This window comes from Eufriesea mexicana, unplaced genomic scaffold (genome assembly GCF_001483705.2).
Source record: "Eufriesea mexicana isolate 0111107269 unplaced genomic scaffold, ASM148370v2 scaffold2234, whole genome shotgun sequence".
In the NCBI taxonomy this organism is placed as follows: Eukaryota; Metazoa; Arthropoda; class Insecta; order Hymenoptera; family Apidae; genus Eufriesea; species Eufriesea mexicana.
Window position 1 is genome coordinate 400,434 of NW_016910327.1, and position 10,513 is coordinate 410,946.

General features: G+C 36.1%; 2 long non-coding RNA genes across 3 annotated transcripts; one reads left to right on the top strand and one right to left on the bottom strand.

Annotated features, from left to right (window-relative positions):
* Positions 1-741: 741 nt before the first annotated feature.
* On the bottom strand, positions 742-3,391 carry LOC108549879 (uncharacterized). Of its 2 annotated transcripts, none has more exons than XR_001890373.1 (5): positions 3,321-3,391; positions 2,095-2,229; positions 1,641-1,916; positions 1,332-1,561; positions 742-1,161 (listed from the first exon to the last, which is right to left on the bottom strand). It is a non-coding gene; the product is annotated as an uncharacterized LOC108549879 (long non-coding RNA). The 2 variants fall into 2 exon arrangements; XR_001890374.1 differs by lacking the exon at positions 3,321-3,391 and adding an exon at positions 2,891-2,971.
* Positions 3,392-7,903: 4,512 nt separating this feature from the next.
* On the top strand, positions 7,904-9,120 carry LOC108549880 (uncharacterized). The gene is made up of 3 exons (XR_001890375.1): positions 7,904-8,264; positions 8,468-8,804; positions 8,867-9,120. It is a non-coding gene; the product is annotated as an uncharacterized LOC108549880 (long non-coding RNA).
* The last annotated feature ends 1,393 nt before the right edge of the window (positions 9,121-10,513 follow it).

The window sequence follows — 10,513 nt, forward strand, 5'->3', positions numbered from 1 at the left end:
TTAAGTATTAAAAGAAGATTATTATTGCAAATAATCCAAATATCTGAGGTAATTTTTTTTTACAAATTTGAACAGGGAGTAAATTTCTTAAGTTTGAAGATGATGCAGGTGTGAGAATGGTTCACAATTATTTTATGAAATGCTTCATATGCACTGACCTAATACTTGGTTTTATTCTGGAATTTACTTCAACTCATTAAATTCAAGCGCATTAAATTTTCCATTTAGCCTGACACACTTTAATTTCATTAAACGAAATTAGTGAAAAGAAAATTAAATGCAGAGTGCAATTAAGAAAGAACAGCTCTATCGGGAAACACTGGCGTGTACAACATTTTTGTGGACACCGTTTTCACAGTTCCTTGTATTCTTTTGTCTTGCAGACAATTTCACGCACACGATGTAACGTAAATCATGAAGAAAAAAGTACATCAATTAAGAATTTTAATTAAAAATATAACGAAGTAATAATTTGTTATAGAACGAAATAGAAGCATGGCGTGTTCATTAAAGTTAACAAAATATAAATAAGGGAAACGAATAGAATTACCAATTGTTAAGAAAGTAATTTCAAATCTCAATTTAAGAACGCTTCAAAATAAGCATGATGTGCTAAACATGAATTATGGATTGCATTGAATCTTATAAATATTTTAACATGGGCATTAAATTCATAAAAAACTAATAAATAATGTATCAACTTCGGTATTATTAAAAGAATATAATTTATGCTTACCCTGAATTATCTGTAATAATACTTATATCACTATCTATCTAAAATCTTCAAAGAAATTTATGTAATATCATTCCATGAAATACGCTGAAATACCTTAATGTAGTCTCCATCAACTTGAATCAACAACAGGCGTAATGCAACGTCAGTAAGAAGACACCTCGAAGTGCCGGAACGTAGCTTCCATTTAGTTCGAAACGAGACTGGACTGAGGTGTGTCTGAGTTTGATTAAATTCTCTTCGTACGCCTGGACTTTTGATTACAAGATTACTCGTCGACTTGGTCGAAGTTCAGCTAACGTTGCCACATTATATCAGCTTGTGGTCCAAGTTTCTTGAAGCACGCTTCCACCTGCTTTCTTGTAGTCCATGTAATTTATCATTACGAGTTTTAATTGCACGCTTCCTTCGATGCCAACACTCTAACGCTGAATCGAAGAAAAATCGGTAATTAGTCTTTTATACATAGATGAAATTGAAGACCTATAGATACGGTTTAATAGCCAGTTTCTGTAATATCCGACGAGGATACGGCTGTCTGAGCAGTATTAAACTAAGAACTTCCTTAATTCTAATTAATGCACCGACCACAACTAACCTTTGATCTTGGTCTTAACTTATCGATCGACCACTTGTCCTTTGAGGTTATACACTCTTGCGATGAACGCAATATGTTGCAGTATATACAATGTAGAACGCCAAGCACCGTACTTCAGTCCTTTCGCTGATGGCCAATATCTTTATAATATATATTATTAAAATTGTTGCATCGTTTGTAGGAATAAATGCGAAGTGTATATCGTGTCGTTTAAAAAATCGAAAGTCAGTCTGAAAGTAAAAGTTAATATATTAATCGCTCTTGTCATACCGTTAAATATATATTTAACATACGGAAACATTCACAAACCGTTTGCTACGTTCACGCCATTCGTTTCCCCCATGCACGGTCAGCTCACCAGTGTTCCTTTGTTATATCGCACACTCGGCATCTTTCTTTCACTAGAGTCCACTCATCCATAGTTCTTCCGATTACCGGTGCTCTTGATTTCTTTCGCACATAGCCATACACAAACAGATATCCATGCTCACTGTCAGTTATTCCATAATATTATATTCTCCTTGATGCGATTTGTTCAGTAAATAGTTCTTGTTATGTTTCTCAATATAATTGGGAATATGCTAGCTGAAAAAATTTATATTTTAATATTAGATTTTGGAAATTGAGATGGACCATGGAATTTTCATTTAGCTATGTACATTTATATTGTGAAAGATAGTTTAGGATGCAAAGTAGAGAAAGAAATTTACAAATTTGATTTTGGCGGAAGTCTTTGTCTACTTTTACCTTTTCCAATACATACATTTTCGTTTAGGCTGCTTATTCGTTGTTGAATGGAACGCACAAATCTCGCAGTCTGTCAGGAACAGGTGACGTAACAAGGCAGAACCAGCCTATTCCTATTCGCCTCACGTCCTCAGATATAATAGACTGCTGCCTATAACAAAAATATTATCAATGTAGATGAAAGTACATATAAATTCATAGCAGCAAAAATTAATGTTCCTGATATTTATTTCGCCGTAGAGAACCAAAAATTATCACTAGGCTTGCTATGGTCACCCTAGTCATTTTCTGAATATACTCAGAATTTGTTGCAACTAAAATTTACTGTAAAACGATTTTTTTAATTAAATATTCGTTTCAAAATTTTTCAGTTTATGCTTTTTCTACGCGCAATTGTGTTTTCGAAAATATTGGTGACATGGAAATATGTCACCGAGTTGAAAATGGTCGGGCTAGGTTAGGTTGTATGTTTTCGATTTAGCTTGCTTTTTGTACACAAAGCTCTCAGAGATATAATTCCAATATTTACAAATCGAGTTTGCATTGACCTAGATTCCAGGGCTATGATCACTGACGGACGTTCAATGTCATGTACCTCCCTTTGTGTACAATGTATAACAATTTGTGCAAGGTTTTTTGTAACACGTGGAACTTGCTTCAAATGTTCGTATATGCACTGGTATGCAAAAACGATATACATACGCGTAGATATAAAAAGAATTTGAAAAAGAGTTCATCTAAATACGAATCCAGTTTGACTTTTTTCTCCAGTTATAGCCATTTATGTACTCCGGTAATGTGCAGTTTCTTACCTTTACAAAAAGTGCTTGCCTTAGCAAGAAGTCCGTTGCGTTCATAAACACGGCATTTTCGGTCGAATGCAAGCGTACACTCGTTACGGAATAATTCTAAATATTTAATAGCGTACAGTTTAGTTTCCACCAGTAACTCTAAATACGAAAACAATTTCATTTTTTTTCCATGCGAAAGAATATTTATATTCCTAGTTTATATTCATTTTCCTATTAAGATAACCTTTAACGACATTATCTTAGCTATATTTCACCACTACCTACGCTATGCTATATTTCTATATTTGCAATGCTACACATAAGACAATAATATCACTACCTTTTTTAGATTTAATAATTGCGTACTAGGAAATAATATAATTTCGTTTAAGGATATACGTAACAAGTAAGAACGACCGATTGTTTGGTTTAAATTTGATTCATTAATTACCTTTCTTTTCGACATGCTTTTGGCGAAAGAAAAGATTTCAACTGTCGCCTCTCTCCCTTACGGCAACCAGCCACTTACCGTTCGGCAGTTTTCGGCGATCATCGGCGATCATCGGCGTTAATCGTGATTGGTCATCGGCTGTTTCCGACTTCGTTCGTGCGACGAGGTACCGTTACAATCTCCAACGACCTTGGACAGCCGAAACGTAACCGCTGCATAATCCACTCTACTTTAATCGATCGAGCACGAAATGGACGAGCAAACGGGCATCGGAAACGAGGATGCGATCGAAATGTCAGGCGCTGTGTGGCGAAAGGGGATGCAATTGCTGGCCTATTATTGATGCGATGTATTGGCTGCAAACGAATCTGACGCTTCCGGAACCCGCCCGATAATGATAATTGATCGCATCCGTGCAGCCGGTGCCAATTTCTATCCCGGAGAGCGATGAAATTTGTTTGCTAATCAAAGTATCTGTTTAATCAAAGTATCCGATGATCATTATATTTACGGTGTGATTGGTTCCGTTATGGCTGTTTGCTGTAGTACTTTAGCCAGACTTGTAAATGATATAGGAGATATATATAGTTGCTTTATACGTGCTACTTAGACTATTATTTTTTCCATTATAATTTTACATAATTTTACTCACATTTTTCGAAAACTGGCTAATACAGCAATGTCCATTACGGATTCGTATTTGGGAAAGTAAGCTCTACGAGACTCACCTATTAGATATTACAGATTACAGAAAATGTTAAAAGGAGAATGTTAAAAAGGGACCATTTTTGGCATCGCTTGGAAATGAAAAATTCCTTTGGAACCTTTAAGGGCGTCCTTCAAGGAACAAAAAATTCCTTTATTACTATCCGAACACACTTTTCATTTCCAGGATAATTTTCAAAAATGGCTTTTTTTTTAACATCCTCTTTTATTGGGCAGTGTTGTCAATCCTCAGATCAAATGATTCTCCATCCATTGTAATTCAATTCCATCGTTGACATCATCGATACTCCAACTCCTGTGAATCCCAGTTTCGCCAAAATCATGTGCTGAATTTTCAAAACATTTTCCTAGTGACCCGATAGGAGCCGTAATTTCGCTAAAATTCGTCATTGGGTGGGTACTTACCGAATTTACGACGCGACAAAGTTTACGGCGATGCTCGTCACGTTGGTCACGAATTTTGATAAGGCTGCAGCTTATAAAAGCCTCGGTGGTTCACTGCGTAGCAATATCGTCGGGTGATATGGGTCGTGGCACGTTTTGGATGAGCTTGATCACGCTCGTGATCCTTTGTCTGTGGACTGTCGAGCATGGGACTGCCGTGTCTGCACCTGACCCACGAAGCATAATTTACGTCATCAGCCATGAACGAAGGAGGCATCCAGAGGAGATCATCGAAATCCATAGGCGCCACCGGAAGCGGAAGCACAAACTGAACATCGTGCTCATCGATCCATGAATGGATCTCGTAGAGAGAGCTCGAAGTGAGTATAGGAAGGATGCGTAGGACGCCGGGGGAATGCTGGGACTTCGGGAAGAATGGATGCTGAGACGTATTGGATACTTCGTGTTTTCGTAGATGCTTTTTGGACTGAGAACGATGAGCTGTCCTCGGAGGTGCAAGAATCTGGAAAAATAAAGTGATAGTTTAAACACGAGTATACTATGTCTGAAAATATATACTATGGATACGGGGATTATCGGTTTAAAATTTGGCTATACTTATCTTTTGTTACGTTTGAGATTCGATATTTACTGGTAATTATTACTCTAATATAAGTTTGTTCGATTAATTATATTTATGAAACAATTTCTTCCATTTCCTGTATATTTTATCCTTTTATTTCACAGTTTTTTGTGTTTTAGTACTGCGTAATCTATAGGGTGTTCCAAGAATATTCATGAAATTGAAGGAATTAACACGTAACTTCGTTGAAAACAACTGCACATTTTCAGCGACTTTTTTACGAATAGGCGCTTTAAAACAGCCGTAATACAATTTTCCGTTTAACTCACTAGCACCACCACGGTCCATATCTATATAACAATATAATAATATTTATATTAAAAGAATGATGGAATGAGAACTTTCGTAGACTAGTAAACGCGCCTCTAGTGGCAAGTGCGAGAAGCTCGCTCCACTCACCTCGCATTTTGCGTTGAAGTTAAAACATTACTCGTGAAATATTTTTTGTAGATTTTAATGCAGAATGAAATATTTGCACTGAAGTAACCAGTCTCCGCTGTACCGTGTCAAAAATCAATTATCTAAGTACATCTGCGTTGCAATTTACTTTTGAGCCAAAGTGACTGCTCGCAGTCATATTTTTTGCAGTCTTGAAACTACATTACTCAGAGTGTCATCTAAACCAATCCACGCGTTGATATATACACGTACTATGCATAACTTACATTTGACACTCCATGATTGAGATTTTGCTTAAAGCAAAACAGAGTTTGAAATTAAGCTCGCGTCGACCACACTTGAGCCACAATTTGCACCAAGAGCATAACTCGATGTTACAAGCTGAGAGGCTAATTGCACATTTCTTAAGCACATAGCCGCAACATGGTCTTGCAGGTTGGAAACACGAACTGGTGAGGCGAGTTACAAATTACATTTTCCATGGAGGAAGATTTAAACGTCGCGAACATGGTCAAGTTGAACGGAATCGTGAAGTAATTTACGTAATAACGCGAGAGGACGCAGAAAAACGATCAGTCCCACGCACGTGTTCTCCCATGAGAGCAAACCTAACCTCCACGGTAATTTAGAATCGATTAAGACTCCACGTGAGACAATAGGTGCTCTGAATTGAACAAGATAACTCATTTGTAGTCCTTTCTTTCAATCTATATTCTGCATGGTTTATACCATGCATGAGAAACGTCGCCATCTTAGAAATTTCCTTATTGGCTCCTGGAATTCTAGCAAACTCCAACAGTTGCTGTATTACAACACCGTTGAACGTGTGCGGTAATGGAATGTAACAGTTAAAGGCAGAAAATAAACGAATATGGTAGAACTCCATCTGTTAGAATAAAATTTGACCAAATAAATATAACACTTTTCATTTAAATCTAGTGTAATTATACGCGGAATATTAATTACATAAAGTCATTGATATCTTTATGTATAGACATAATCGTAGAATGTAATATTCCAACGTGCAATTTAATTAAAAATAAACAAGTAGTAATGCTGTTTCCTGTCGAGAATCGATAAGAAGGTTGTCGAATAAATTTCGATACACGCCATATTTCCTGCTTCAGCATGGCGCGTTTCCACGTACTGCGTAAGTCGTGGGTCAGTTCGCATCGAGCGATGCATCGCGACATCCCCGTTGCACGATGGTAGTAAGTTTAGACATTTAGTATAAAATTGCCGAGACTCTAACGGTACGTAAGCGATCGTCCTGCCCTCTAGAGAGTCTTAACTATCACTATCATGACAGACATAAATATTGCTGTTATTACGCGATGTGTATACGCAACAGCTGTTGAACACGAGTACGAGGTTATTTCTTAACGTTCAACTGTATTGGGTTCATACACATGATATGTTTCTATTTAGATCCGTATCATTCATTAAATTATTTCCTGTTGTCAGTTCTTGTAACAAGTTTACGTTACACGTGTTAGAAATTGGATGTCAATGTTGCAGCTATATTATTTATTAAACATTTTTCTGTCCTTCGTCGCTATTAATTCGAGAAAAAAGATAAGAAATTTATCGCAATAAGTGTAAGTCAAATTTACGATAAACAGTCTTGAATTTGTGTCACCTATTAAATTTTTTCCTATCATTAATTATTTTTAACAGGAGAAAATAAAACCTCCATCGTTTACTAAATTTTCTACTATCATCAATCGTCATTATCCAGTATAACGAGCAGAAAGTGTACACGCATTACGAAACATTAATTCCGTCGTTAAAAAAGAAGTAGAGATGCACGAATGTCGTGCTGCACCGCCCATAACAGTAAACCTGTTAAATTATTACCGTCGTATTAAAACTACTTCGGAAAGCAACTTCAGAACTCTCTATTAATGCGTTTCTGCATGCCTCAATAGCACCCAACTCGTCTCTCCAATTCCACGTGGCGTCAAACCCGACGAGAAGTGAGACAAAATCGCGGAAAACGTAAAACGAAGCGAACCGCGATGATTAACGCGTCGATGTCTTCAGAGCGGTAAGAAAACGTTTTAGAGTGAGCAAAGGAAAGCGCGGTCGAGTATATACGAATGTGCATGCTGCGCGCGCAGAGCCAACGTCTTACCTTGACCGAGCGCTTCCGGTCGTCCCCTTGCTCTCTGTGCAGTCGCGTAAACCTCTCTCTTACGCGACGTATCTCTCCCCACTCCGCAGCCAATCCGTTCGCGAGTCCTACTTCTATCTCTCTCGCTCCCGCAGTACACGTTGCCTCGTTAAGCAGAAGCCAGAGATCCCTCGCGAACGAAAGCGAAATCATCAGGCAGCACGCTGCAGCGTATAGAGGGCGTTGTATCGCTCGCGTCGAGGGATTAGAAGTTCGCCCATATAGCTCAATGATTAATCGATTAATCTCGGTTCGACTGCCACTGCTGCGTTCGGATTGGAGCCGCTTTCGAGCTTCACCTTTTCCTAACCGTACTCTCGTAATTAAAAGCGTTTCTGGTGTACGGATGGAGGAAATTTCTCGATGAATGTTCGACGTATTTCGCGTGTGGTGAAATTTTAGTGGACGCGAACGATTTACACGCTGGCTGAGGAAACCAATTGCAAGTTATCTTGTGTTTAAGAGAGGCCGATTTCTCGTGTTCTAACGAGTTTCACTGTGCCATATACGACGTAAAGAGATGGGTTAGGCGTTTGTAGAATACATTATAACGCATTGGCGTCGAAGTGTCAAATGTTTGCCACATTTTAGGAATATTCTGATAGTACATATACGTGAGGTATTTATTGTTAAATTATACTAATAATATTTATTGACTATCTGTAAAAGGTTCATATTACGTGTCATGCATTGATGTCAAAACTACCAAATTTATATTAGTATATAATAATGTATTGTACACAAATGTGAGAAGTTTCGAAATATTGAATAGTGATTAAAATATATAGAATAGAATAGTTCAAGTGATTTGACATTTTTTAGTAAATTCATGGAACCTGTCGTGGTAGCCATCTTGTTAATAATGCATCTACCTGTATTCAAAAGCAATACAGTTTAGTAGGCATAACCATACTTAGCAGTCCGGAACAAGAAGACACTTCGTGCGTTATGACGTCATCGCGAATGCCTGTGGTGACTATAGATGTCGCCATTATGTCTGCATATCCCAACAGCATGACTAATTATGACGTAATATGTATAAATGTACGTAAAAATGGATCTGTGTTATGGAGAACTTGTACGTGTGGTTATAAGAAATAATTATTCGACGATATTCATGATATTATACTAGATGACATTTTATATACGTCATCACCTGGTAAGTGAAAGTAATGTTACTTTCCTGTAATAAGACTGAATTAATTTTTTTGTCTCCGACAGTGGTATGTGGAGAGCGAGTTTCATGCGAGAATCTTCATTCATACAATCAGTTTAAGTGGCGCATAAAGTACCAAGCGAAAATGAAAGGGTAACAATGTAAAGAGACTTCAGCTAGCCTGTTATTAAGATTGATATACCTTTTGTCTCGGTAAAAATTAATCACTGATATTAAGTTGTCACTGAACTATAATCGAGATCAAATGTTTTGACCCTAGAGATCACCATGAAGATCTTGCTATTTGGCATCTGTCATATCGTCCTTAATTTTCGCATTACATAATCTGTGACAATATGTAACAACTAAAATAAATACAAAATTTATAAATAATACTGAAGACAAAATGCAACAAAATAAAAGTAATAAATAAAATAACTGATATTGGGAAGAAAATTAAGAAAAAAAAATTAAGAAAATTATTATAAATCTTTTTTTTTAATAAGGTGAGAAAGTTGATTATATTTACTACATTTTCCATCTCTTTTATAGTAGATTATTAAAAAGTTATAATTTTCCAAAATTTATTATGATTTTTCCATTTCCCACAGCCAGAGACTATTAAAACAAAATCAAATTTCAGAAGAAAACAAGATTTTAACTTAATAGTAACACTTAATTGACGAATGAGATTTTTCTGACACAATTTTCCCACGGATATGGGAATTTTAATTATCACTATGACGAAGTGAACAAAGTTGCCATGAGTTTAATTCGCTCAACTTCAATGTAACTCGCATGATTTGTTAATAATATCGCATAACGCGATTATAGTGAACTAATGATGTGTAATATGGACCTAAGTATAGTACACACGAATAATAACAATGAACATACTGCGATGAAAATAAATAGGTACACTATTGGCCAAAAATATTGCATTTACCTACCAATTCTAATTTTTCACTTCCTCAGTGTTTTAAGAAAAGGAAAATATTAACAAAACTTTCAGCTGATATATTTTAAAATATTTTTGAATTCTCTTAAATATAGTAATATTAATATTAAATAATTTAAGAAAATAATCGACTAAATTTAATTAAATTTAACTAAAGGATATCGATTAATCGTTACCGCCATTACGAGTGAACTTCTCGAAGCGTATTTTTAACGACTTTAATGTTAATCAAATTTGCTTGCACAGGAATGCTAAACTAAATCTTCAACTTGTTAACGAACGTGATTATCGCTGTAACGATTAATCATAATCGATGTGTTATTATTACAGTCTCGTAATTAGAGAATTCATTATAGTTATGGAATACCACCGAATGCGATGATGGACGATCGCATTAATCATTTTACCATCGTGATAAGTTAATTTGCAATTTTTTTTATCGAAAAACATTACGTTCATACGCGTAGGAAATTAATCAGAACACGTAACGTCACCGATCAATCCACATGCAGTGTATTCCAACTTGATAAGTATCTCCGAAAATAATTTTTAAATTAAAATCGAGCCAGTCATTCCACGTCGATTCGTTTTGTCTGAAAATATTCTCGCTTAAGAAATTTAATTTTATTAAAAAAAAATTGGAGAAATTGAATTAGGACAGATGGGGATTGGTCTCGATAGGTTGATGTTGATTAAAATAGCCCTGTTGATTAAATATCGATTCTCGAAACGATTTTATCGATAATTAACGGAA